Source organism: Monodelphis domestica, chromosome 6 (assembly GCF_027887165.1).
Source record: "Monodelphis domestica isolate mMonDom1 chromosome 6, mMonDom1.pri, whole genome shotgun sequence".
Classification (NCBI taxonomy): Eukaryota; Metazoa; Chordata; class Mammalia; order Didelphimorphia; family Didelphidae; genus Monodelphis; species Monodelphis domestica.
This window is the reverse complement of record NC_077232.1, coordinates 125,291,659-125,303,515: the sequence shown is the minus strand read 5'-3', so window position 1 is coordinate 125,303,515 and position 11,857 is coordinate 125,291,659. Positions and strand designations below refer to the sequence as shown.

The 11,857-nt window shown below is 37.2% G+C and overlaps 1 long non-coding RNA gene across 1 annotated transcript; it reads right to left on the bottom strand.

Annotated features, from left to right (window-relative positions):
• Nucleotides 1-1,997: 1,997 nt before the first annotated feature.
• LOC103096688 (uncharacterized) lies at nt 1,998-11,641 on the bottom strand. Its single transcript, XR_001623013.2, has 3 exons — nt 11,328-11,641; nt 11,090-11,201; nt 1,998-2,147 (listed from the first exon to the last, which is right to left on the bottom strand). It is a non-coding gene; the product is annotated as an uncharacterized LOC103096688 (long non-coding RNA).
• Nucleotides 11,642-11,857: the final 216 nt, after the last annotated feature.

Genomic DNA, 11,857 nt, shown 5'->3' with positions numbered 1-11,857 from the left:
TTAAAAACCATAAACCATTTCGGTGGGCATCCAACAAGCTGCCTTGTTTAGAAACATGGCTTTTCATTATGTGGTCAACTGTGTGACCATTTGGCTTTTCTTCTAAAGGCAGATTTTCCACCCTTGCTATTAGAAAATTATAAAAAAATTCATTTGTTTCAATAGAACATTAGAATATTTTTATTTCAAAACTGAAAGAGAAGTGTGAATAAGTTTAGGTCAGTTAGGTGGCTCAGTAGATAGAGAGTCAGCCAGGAGATAGGAGGTCCTGGGTTCAAATATTCCCTCAGTCACTTTCTAGCTGTGAAAAACTGGGTAATTCATTTAACACAAATTGCCTTCCCCTTACCTCTCTTCTGCTTTGGATCTGATAAACTGTATCATTTCTAAGACAGACGGCAAAGGTTTTTTAAAAATGTGAATGAGCTCCTGGAGGGTATAAAAAGAGAAAAAAATGCATTTTACACATTTTGGCATTTACTTATTTTATAACTTTTGCATTTATGTCTGAAGAATAACACTCTTTGATAATCAAGACAAAGAACTTTTGGCTACAAGCTCCTAAACTATTGTCAGTGGGGAAGTTTCTGTGAGGTTGGGAAAACTTAGAATATATGAAGAGCAGACAGATTTGTTGGAAAACCCCAAACATTATTTGAAATGAAATCCCCTGGCTTTTGAAGTCTTAACAGATTTTGCAAAAAGACAAAGTTGGGGGCCGTTAAAAAAAAGAAAAAGAAAAAGAAAAAGGCCAAAGTTGATTTTATAGACTGAACAAATCTGAAGGAAATGCAACATTATGAAGGGAAATGGGGGTGTACTGGAAAGAACGAGCTTAGTTTTTCTGGTTGATTTTCTAGTTAAGATTTGGTAAGAGCATATTGGGTTTGTGCTATGTTGTATCAATCTAATGCCAATAGCTAAACTAATGCTAAACTGCCATATAGGATTGATACTATATTATATTATGTTGTACTGTTACATTACAATTTACATATATTTATATTATATATAATGTTATATATATTTACATTATAATTTAACATACTATATAGAACTGAACATTGAATTAGATATCACAAAATATTCCTAGATATTCTTTAATATTTTTTTAACTCTCATCTTCCATCCTAGAATCAGTACTGTGTATTGGCTCCAAGGCAGAAGAGTGGTAAGGGCTAGGCAATGGTGGTCAAGTGACTTGCCCAGGGCCACACAGCTGGGAAGTGTTTGAGGCCAGACTGGAACTCAAGATATTTACTCTCAATCCACTGAGCTATCTAGTTGCCCTTCTCTTTAGTACTTTTAATAAATACTCTTTTAATAAGCATTCTTTAATGTTCCTATAAATAGGTTTATTTAGAGTTCTTTTTATAACATCCATTACTGATCATTAAGATTGCTCAGCTTTTCTTTACTCAGAATAGCCCTGAAGGTCATGGATCAAGTTTCTATTCTGTGCTGACATAGTCATGTAAAATTTGGCAAAGCTTATTCAAGAATTTATAGAGGAAAGATTTCCTTGCAGAGACAAAACCCTTTCAACTTTCAATGGGCATGTGAGGATTGTATGACTCAGCAGAGATCAGAAATAGCATCTCATGGAAATCTATAACACATTTCTTAACAAGTATTTGTTAACTATGTGTGTGCCAGACATTCTGCTGAGATCTGTATAAAGTCTCATTTTATCCTCACAACAAACCTTGGAGGTAGGTGCTATTCTTATCCCCATTTTATAGATGAGGAAACAGAGGCAGTCAAAGTTTAAATTATTTGTTCAATATCAAACAACCAATTAAGTGTCTGAGACCAAATTTGAACTCAGATCTTCTTGACTTCAAGGGCAGTGCTCTATCTACTATGTTACCTTTCTAATTTCATATATTACCCATGTTTCTTATATTCATGCATTCAATTAATTTCATATATTCATTCATTTAACAACTTTCTTTTTAAAATAAACCCTGCATAGCACTGTTTCAGGTGCTATGGGAAATACAAAGAGGACACTGCCTTCGTTCAGAGAGTTTACCTTTTGGTACTGGAAAGAGCACTAGATGACATCCACTGGAAGAGCTGCGTTTGACCCTTGTTAACTTTGTGTACCTAGGTGATTGTCCATTTAGGGGTCCAAATTTTCCCATCTGCAAGATGGAAATATAATAATAGTTTTAACTTCCTCACAGATATGCAAGGAAAGTATTTTGAAACCCATAAAGAGATTTATGAGCCATTATTATTATTATTATTACTAAATATTATCACCACTACTAATAGCTGTCATAATTATTATTTTTAAAAAAATAAACCCTTACCTTCCATCTTAGAATCAATACAGTGTATTGGTTCTAAGACAGAAGAGTTGTAAGGGCTAGGCAATGGAAGTTAAGTGACTTGCCCAGGGTCACACAGCTAGGAAATATCTGAGGTCAAATTTGAACCCAGGACCTCCCGTCTCTAGCCCTGACTTTCAATTCACTGAGCCACCCAGCTGCCCCCATAGCTGTCATAATAATTGACATGAAAAATTATAGTAAATATTGATATGAAAAGTAAAATAATTAAAAATATAACAGGGTAGTATATGATTGGGGTCCAAATGATTGGTACAAAAAATTAGGGCTATGAATTCTGAAGAGGAACAGGTTAGTCTAAGAGGGTCAGATGAAGTTTCTTGAAGGTAGAAGAATATCCTGAAAGGATGGGCAAGATTGGAATAGCTGGAGAAAAAAGGAAATTGCCCAAACAAAGGTACAAATACACATAATATGTTTGGCGTAGCTGGATGCCATGTTTGGGGTACAAGTCTAGAGGAAAGTGGTTTTAAACCTCCAACTAGATAAAAGATAATATATTTAAAAATTAAATAAATACATGTTTATGTTATATAAACAGACACCATCTAATACTATTATGTTCAGGGGTGGGTGGAAAGGAAAAGAGAATAAGCATTCATATGGTACCTCCTATGCACAAGGAACCATACTAAGCACTTTACAAATATTATCTTATTTGATCCTCACAATAAACCTGCAAAGAAGATATTATTATTCTTCCCATTTTTATAATTAAGGAAACTGAGGCAAACAGTGGTTAAATGATTTTCCCAGGGTGACACATTAAGTGTCTTTGCCTGAATTTGAATTCAAGTCTTCCTGACTCCAGGCTTAGTGCTAGCTGCCTCCATGTTTATACAAGTTTCATGTTATTAATAAAGTTATGAAATAAAGATGTTAACATTAGTTGATGTCTCTTTTTTTTTTAGTTGATGTCTCTTTTGATCAGATTATACAGATGCTTTTCAGCCTGTGACACAGAGTGGTACGCACTTTTAGACCAGAGGATAGATAATAAAGTCAATACAATTATGCAAATAGGAGCCCAAGGAGACACTAAGTCCTTTTTCGCTCCTGATCTTGGTGCTGGCCAAATGCTTATGTTTCAGAAATAAAGCCTAGTAGTACTGAAGAAGGAAATTTCATACACCGAAGGGAATGAGAGTGAAGAGAAGAGAAACAAAATAAAAGAAGGCATTTTAAATAAATGGAGTCCACGCAACATATTCTTATCTGTTGTCATAATGGAAAACACATAAAAGAACATTTCCAACAGGAGGCTGGCTGTACTGAGCAGGTAGGGCCTGGACACCGTTCATCTTAAGGATCTCTATGGTTTGTGAGCATAAACACTTTGTGAGCCCATCTGGATACAAACACATTTTTCTCTGTTGTCGCCCTCTGACAGGATCAGCCTCCAGACTGAGGATTAAGTTCAGCATGTTGAGGCAGATGGCCTTTTCCTGGTTCTAAAATATCTCTGCCCTTTCACCTCTACGAGCACTTTCTGGACACTGGGAGCATGCTCGACCGAGTTCCTCTGGATACGTGACCTTCAGTGACTGTCTGGAGGGAGGCATGCCAGAACCCTACGGTTTGATTGACAGAGCTGTCCTATCATATTTCATCAGAACTTCCAGCTCTCTTCTCAATATCCTCACCAATCTGATAAGCACCATTCTTCTCTTGGTTCCTTAGTTTTATAATATTAACCATTTTGGACAATTATTTGTTTTAAATTTAATTTACCATTAATTGTTCAAATAATATAAATTTGACAATCTAAGAGAGATAGATGAATATTCAAAGAAATATAAATTGCCCAAATTAACAGAAGAGGAAACAAAATACTTAAACAACTCTTGGAAAAATAAATCGAACAAGCCATCAATGAATTCTCTAAGAAAAAATCTCCAGGGCCAGATGGATTCACAAGTGAAATCCACCAAAACAATTAAAGAACAATTAATTGCAACACAATATAAACTATTTGGGAAAAGAGATGAAGAAGGAGTTCTACCAAATTCCTTTTAGGACACAAATATGGTGCTGATACCTAAACAAAGAAGAGAAAAAACAGAGAAAACTCTATAGATCAATCTCTCTAATGAATATTGATGCAAAAATTTTAAATAAAATACTATCAAGGAGATTATAGAAACATATCACAAAGGAACAAAATAAAAGAAGGCATTTTAAATAGATGGAGTCCACGTGATATATTCACAAATATCATACACCTTGTCCAGGTGGGTTTTATCCCAGGAATGTAGGGATGGTTCAATATTAAGAAAATGATCAGCATACTTGATCATATTAATAACAAAATAAACAGCAATAATATGATTATCTCAATAGATGCAAAAAAGCCTTTGACAAAATATGACACTCATTCTGTATAAAAGCATTGGAGAACATTGAAATAAATGGCACTTTCCTTAAAATGATAATTGGCATCTTAAACCATCAGTAAGTATTATCTATAATGGAGATAAGTTGGAAGCTTTCACAATAAGATCCAGAGCTGAAGCAAGGATGCCTATTATCACCAATGCTATTCAATATCATAGTGAAAATGCTAGCTATTGCAATAAGAAAAGGAAATTGAGAGAATTTGAATAGGCAAAGAGGACATGAAGTTATTACTCTTTGCAGATAGTATGACGGTGTATAAAATCAACTAAAATAAGAATGGAAACAATCTAACAACTTCAGCAAAGCTGCACGTTATAAAATAAACCCACACAAATCATCAGTATTTCTTTATACCACAAAGTCTAGTGACTAGAAATATAGAAAGAGAAATTCCATTCAAAATAACTGAAGATAATATAAAATATCTGGAAATGTACATACCAAAACAAACTTAGCAACTATATGAACATAATTATAAAACACTTTGCATACAAATAAAGTCAGATCAAGACATTAATTGCTCATGGGTAGGTTGAGTCAATATAATAAAAATGACAATTCTCCCTAAGTTAATTTAACAATTAAGTTCCATAACAAACTACCAAAAATTATTTCATACAGTTAGAAAAAGTTATAACAAAATTCATCTGGAAGAACAAAAGGTCAAGAATATAAAGGAATTGGATTCAGTGGATTGAAAGCCAAGACGAGAGATGGGATGTCCTGAGTTCAAATCTGACCTCAGAAACTTCCTAGATGTCTGACCTTGAGCAAGTCACTTACTCCCCCTTGCCTTCACCTCTCTTATGTCTTGGAACCAATACACAGTATTGATTCTAAGATGAAAGTTAAGGTTTAAAAAAAAAGAATATGAAGAGATTTAATGGAAAAAATATGAAGACCTAGCCATACCAGATCTCAAATTGTACTATAAAGAAGTAATAATCAAAATGATATGGTACTGGCTAAGAAATAGAGTTGTGGATCAATGGAATAGATTAGGTAATCAACATACATTAGTAAATGACCAGAGTAACCTAATATTCAATAAACCCAAAGATCCAAGCTTTTGCTTGCTATTTGACAAAAAATGTTGGGAAAACTGGAAAACAGTAAGACAGAAACTAGGTATATACCTTACACCGTATACCAAAATGGTTATATGACCTAGAAATAAAAGGTGAAATCCTAAACGAATTAAGGGAACACAGAATAGTTTTTCTGTGAGATCTATGGATAAGGACAGCATGTATGACCAAACAAGACATAGAGAATATTATGAAAATTCAAATGGATAATTTTGGTTATATTAAATGAAAAAGTTTTATATAAACAAAACCAGTGCAACCAAGATTAAAAGAGAAACAAATAATTCAAAAATTTTTAGTCAAGATTGATGTTTTTATAGAAAAATCCTAAAAAATATCTATAGTCAGAATTTGAACTCAGGCCCTCTGATTAGTTTCAGGCTTAGTTCTCAGCATCTCAGCCCTATAACATGGGTACCACACATATTAATTTTGTAGATAATATTTAAGTGACTTAATTATGGTCATATAGCAAGTATCAGAGTTAGCATTAGAAGCTGTGACCATCTCAATCCAAGTCAAGTATTTTAATCAGTACTAAGATTCCTCCTCCTTGATCCCTCCTTTATGATTTTTAGACATACTTTGTTCACCACTATTGTTTCACCAACATTTCGATGTCGACATCATAACCTCATCTATATTTTGAATAGTCTCTTTTCCAATTTCATTCAATCATTTCCCTCTCTAATCTACTCTTGACATTTATCCTATGAGCATAGGATTTTATTTTATTTTTCTCTGAGTTCCAATTTCTCTCTCTTCCTCCATCCTTCTCACTGGCCCATGGACAAGTGTGATTTTTAAATTCTCTCCATCTTGCTTGATCTAGCACCCAAGAATGTACACACCCACACTATATGGGCATATGCTAGCTAATGACAAATCAGAAACAACTAACTGCCCCCCTAGGCTGTCCTAAACCAAGCTTGAGCCACCACTGGCATTTGTGAGACACAGGAAGTGAGGTAGAGAACAGCCTCTGGAGTTTGCTCACTTCCTGTGGAGAGGGCTAGTTCGATCCTGGAGCTCAAGCTGGGAGGAGACCCGCAGACAGTTTTCCTTCAGATTGGTCATGTGAGTGATAAGGACTCTGCCTTGGCTCTCCAAGGCCTTGAGCTCCCCCTTGGCTCAGCTTGAGCCACAGTGGTAGAGCTAACCTCTTTTCTTCTCTCCCTCTTTCCTTCTCTCCCTCTCCTCTCTCCCTCTAATAATCTCTCCCTCCTGCTGTAATTAAATCACCATAAAACCCCATACTGACTTGAGTGTTTCATTTAAGATTTTACAAGTGAAATCCTTGGCGACCTCTAATTAATATAATCAGTCTTTAAAACAAATTTTAATCTTAACACAAGGCAAACAATATGATACCCATTATACATATAATGTCTGAGTATATGACTTTAGAGCTGAAAAGGATCTCTGAAATTATCTAGTTCAACACTCTCATTTTATACCTAAGGAAACTATGGCCACCAGAAGCAAAACCAGTCTTCAGAGATTTGAACACGGGTCTGAATTTTGTTCCTTTTTCAATGTTGTATTGTTGAGGTCATTGTTGTAGTTATTCTGTGGTGTTTTATTCAATTTGCATCAGTTCATATGTCTTCCTATGCTTCTATAAATTATTCATATTCATTGTTTCTTACTAATCAAAACCATTCCATTAGTGGGTCATTGGATAGAATGCTGGGCTTGCAATGAGAAAGATCTGAGTTTATATCTGACCATAGACACTTACTAGCTGGAGGAGCAAGAGTATAGTCATTCAACTCCTTTCTCCCTAAGTTTCCTTGACTGCAAAATCTCAATTAAATAAACCTTCATTAAGTGTCACAGACAAGGCACAATACTACATGCTATAGATAAAAAATGAGGTAAAAGGCAGACTCTGTCCTCAATGAAGTTATAATGTCAAATTGTAAAAATGGGGATAATCATAGTGCCTACTTTGTAGGATTGTTGAGGATTGAATACAATTTTATTTTGAGGCAGCTAGGCGGCCCCTTTCCCAGGTTTCCCTAAATTCTTTCAAGAATAATAGCATCCTTAAATGAACAGAGACTGATACACTGTGGCACAATTGAATGTAATGGAATTCTCTATGAGCAGCAATACAATGATCCAGGACAATCCAAGGAACTTAGGAGAAAAAAACCCTATCTATACCCAGAGAAAGAACTATGGGAGTAGAAATGCAGAAGAAAAACATATGATTGACCACATGGTTTGATGGGAATATAATTGAATATTTTGACTTTAAATGATCACTCTCTTGTAAATATTAATAATATGGAAATAGGTTTTGAACAATGATACATATATAACCCAGTGGAATTGCTCAATGGCTCCAGGAGTGGGGAGGGAAGAAGAGAGGGAAAGAATACGAACCATGGAACCATGGAAAAATTTTCTAAATTAATTAATGAATTAATTAAAAAAAGAATAACAACATCCTTCTAAACACTAAGGCTCACAGCCTTTGAGTCACTGAAGAATCTTCTCTCTCTGAATTTTAGATTTACTCCACCCTGCTTAGTCTAGCAATCAGGAATGTATACACCCCTACTTCAGGATTAAGTTTGAGAAGGATAGCCTATGACAGACATGTGCTAGTAAATGACATATCAGAAAAAACTGACAGACCCCCTGGGCTGTCCTAAGTCAAGCTTAAGCTACCATTGGTACATATGAGATGCAGGAAGTGATGTAAAAAAAATCTATACATTTTCATCACTTCTTCTTGCCGGGCTCTCTTTTTGGCAGTGGAGGCATGGAGCTCGGTGTCTTTATCTTTTTCAGAGACATTGGGTTTGACTATTTGTGTATCGGTGTGGCTCGTGGCAGCATTTTGGTGTCTTGGTGTCTTGGCTGGGTTAGGTGAGGCGTATTCCCTGAGCTCTCTTAGATTTAGGCTGATTCCTTTTTTTTTCCTTTACCTTTCTTAAAATGCCATCCTCCTAGGAGGCCCCTCATCTCAGAAGAGGCCTCGTGGCTAGAAGGCCTCTGAGCTCCCCTTGGCTCAGGTTAGGCTGGAGAAATCTTATACCCTTTTCCCTCTCTCGTCTTCTTAATTCCTTCCCTCTATATTAATTAAACCACCATAAAATTCCCAAACTGACTTGAGTATTTTTATTGGAATTGAATTAAATCCCTGGTGACCATAGTATATTAGTAAAAAACCCCTAAATTTACCTCTTACATCTCTCACTTCCCATATCTAATTAGTTGCCAAACCTTGTTCATTCTGCCTCCAAGAGTTCTCTCCATTTCTTTTCACTTACATTTTTTTTAGTTTTATAGTCTAAAGTTTCTTCACCTCTTGCCCAGACTATTGTGAGAGTTTCTTAATTTGTTTCCCAGCTTTCAGGAACTCTACTCAATTCCAATATATCCTTCACATAGGTGCCAAAATAATCTTTGTGTGACCCAAGATTAACCATACCACTCTGCTGCTCACACATCTTCAGTGGCTCCTCCTGTTCTCATTAGGAATAAATGCAAATTCTATTTTAGAATTTATTTCTTCATGGCCTGATTTAAACCTTTCCCAACCTTTCACACTATTTCACTTGATAAATTCTGTATTTCTGACATAGTAGACAAAACATGTTTTCTAAACTGCCCTAACCATCTTTCTGCTTTTGCTCAGTCTATTCCCAATACCTGGGATTCACTCTCTTCTTACCTCCAGTTCTGAATATTCTTAGATTCTTTCAAGGCCAGATAAAGTGTTCCCCCTTAGGGAAATATTTTTTCTGATCCTTTCCCTCCTTCACCCATTTATTAGCACTATAGTCTTCAAATCACCCTGTATTTCATCTATATCCTACTAATAATTAACAGTTATATGATACTTTAAGATTTGCAAAGCATTTTGCATATATTGTTTCAGTTGTTCCTTCCAACAACCCTATGGGGTAGATGTTCTTATTACAAAAGAGGAAACTGAGGCTCACAAAGATTATATTGACCTGATATACAGTTGGTGTCTGAGGCATGATTTGAACTCAGATGTTTATGACTACATCTAGGGCTCTCTCTCCCCACCCTTCTCTCTTTCCATCCATATAGATAGAGCTATAGCACTGGATGTAGTCTTAAACACCGAGTTCAAATTATGCCTCAGACATTTACCAACTGTTTATCAGGCCAGTGAACCTCTCTGACCTCAGGGGGAGGCTACACTGGGCTGTTATAACGTGTGTGTGTGTGTGTGTGTGTGTGTGTGTGTGTGTGTGTGTGTGTGTATTGGAAGGATCCAAATGGCAGGGACTTTTTTTTTTATCCCCAGTGCCTAAGGCTCTTGCACATAATACCCACCATTGAATGAAAATGGATTAAATTGAAGACAGCATTGTCAGGAGCAACTGATGGTGAAACCAAGTCAATCTGGATATATTTATCAAGTGCTGCTATGTGCCAGGAACTGGGCTAAGTGATGGATATATAAATAGTAACAAAATAGAAAGATAGTCCTTGTACCTAAGGAGCTTATATTCTTTTTTTCCCCCCTAAACCCTTACCTTCCATCTTAGAATCAGTACTGTGTATTGGTCCTAAGGCAGAAGATCTGTAAGGGCTAGGCAATGAAGGTTAAATGACTTGCCCAGGGTCACATAGCTAGGAAGTATCTGAGGTCATATTTGAACCCAGGACCTCCCATCACTGGGCCTGGCTCTCAATCCACTGAGATACCTAGCTGCCCCTTGGAGCTTATATTCTAATAGAGGATTATAACATATAAAAGGAAACTGAAATACAGGATGGTGTTGGGGGAAGAAGGTAGAGGACAGTGGCAAGATGGAGAGGGAATTTTGGAGAATCATAAGTGGAGCCCAGAAAGGAATAAAGGGGTGAACATGGCTGACTGGGGTCTTTTCTTCCTCCCTTCTTCCCCCCTTCCCTTCCCTTCCCTTCCCTTCCCTCCCTCCCTCCCTCCCTTTCTCCCTCCCTTCTCCTTCCTTCCTTCCTTCCTTCCTTCCTTCCTTCCTTCCTTCCTTCCTTCCTTCCTTCCTTCCTTCCTTCCTTCCTTCCTTCCTTCCTCCCTCCCCCCTCCCTCCCTCCCTCCCTCCCTCCCTCCCTCCCTCCCTCCCTCCCTTCCTTCCTTCCTTCCTTCCTTCCTTCCTTCCTTCCTTCCTTCCTTCCTTCCTTCCTTCCTTCCTTCCTTCCTTCCTTCCTTTACCCTTTGTCTAAGAATCAATATAATGTATTGGTTCTAAGGCTATGGAGGGTTAAGTGACTTACCTAGGGTCACACAGCTAGGAAATTGTCCGAGGCCAGATTTGAACCTGGGGCCTCCCTTCTTTAGGCCTGGTTTCTTGGGGTCCTTTTTTTAAAATGGGATTCCTGAGAAGAACTGATGAAAAAAATGAAGGGCATGAATGGAGAGCTCTTTCAGAGGCAGAAGACTTTGACTCCAAACATGGAGTTTACATAGCAAGAGGAAACAGGATGGATTACTCTCAGCAGCAGGGAATCCTACCTTTCAGAGTCCATGGTTCAGCTAGACAAAAGGAGGCCGGGTTCAGTGCCAGGACTGGATCATATCAGAAAGCTAAGTCAGCCTCTGCAGCAGCCAGTGCAGCTTAAACTGGAGACAGGTCAGCCTTTTGCCCTTGTCCTTAGGGTTAGAGATTTTTGTCAATGTTAAAAAGCCGCGTAAAGGCGCTGGAGATACTCATCTAGTCATGAGCCTTAGATGAATCATTCTTGGTGTCTAAGTTTGGAAAAAAGGAGTGGTGATGCTTTCTCTTGTTAGCATCTAACCGGAGAATTCTGTGGGTTCCGGTCATTCCTTTGATGTTTTTGCTCTGGATAGCTCAGGCTTAGACTATCTCAAAAATTCAAAAACAACTACCTCGGGGACCTTCCCACGCCTATTGTGAAGCAAAGAGCAACCACCGGCCACCTGTTTCCCACTCCCTTTTCCCTCTAGATCTCCCCTTTGTCTTCTCTCATTTCCCAGGTTTCTCTCCGCCACAGAATAGGTCAATTTCTGTACAAAGAAAAGAG